Below are 803 nucleotides of genomic sequence, written 5' to 3' on the forward strand. Positions count from 1 at the left end.
ATATAACAATGCCTTAAATTAAATTAACTTGGAGATATTCCATCTATGGAAAACGTTATTATAATAAATAATGATTCCATCAGAAGTCGTTATTCGTTTTCATTACCTAATTGTTGTATATCTATTCTCTGAAACTATAAACTGCGGCATAGTTTTAGGCTTTTGTTTAAATCTGTAAATCTCGAAGCAAATGCGGACCAAGTAATGAGTTGAAGTTATTTGTAGCAATTCAACCTAAGTCTATACAGAGTAATCAGATTGTATAAGCTTGTGGCACAAACTTTTTAAAATACAGGTCAAAGGTTCATTGCACAAATCATTCCACATTATAGGTATTTATTCTGACCCAGTCCAAGTCGCAATACAATGTTACTTGGCATTTGGGCAGTGATCTAAGCCTTTAGAGGTGCAAAAACAACCTATGCTTATAAGATATCCCCCGGGGTCAGCCAAATTAACTTGAACCGCAAACAGATACGTAATAAGGTACTTGTTGTTATTTTGGTTGGCGTAACACCCACGAAATTGAATAATTAGTTACCAAAATAGCCGTACCGAGAACACGGCTTCCAGGCTCCGGGATCAAGTTCCAATCGGCGGCATTCTCCAGCTCACACTCTACACTTTGGCCTGGAATAGGAGCGGCTTCAACGCTTCGCTGGGCAAACGGGGAGATGCATGCGCACGCGCCAAGCAATCGAAAAAGGCTAATAACAATGCATTTTGCCACTGGCTAAATACCGAAATTGGCAATTACTTCATTTACTAATTATTGACAAACAAAGCGGAGTTGCGTATACGCC

Source organism: Drosophila serrata, unplaced genomic scaffold (assembly GCF_035046125.1).
Source record: "Drosophila serrata isolate PLE 108 unplaced genomic scaffold, ASM3504612v1 contig_382, whole genome shotgun sequence".
Lineage (NCBI taxonomy): Eukaryota > Metazoa > Arthropoda > Insecta > Diptera > Drosophilidae > Drosophila > Drosophila serrata.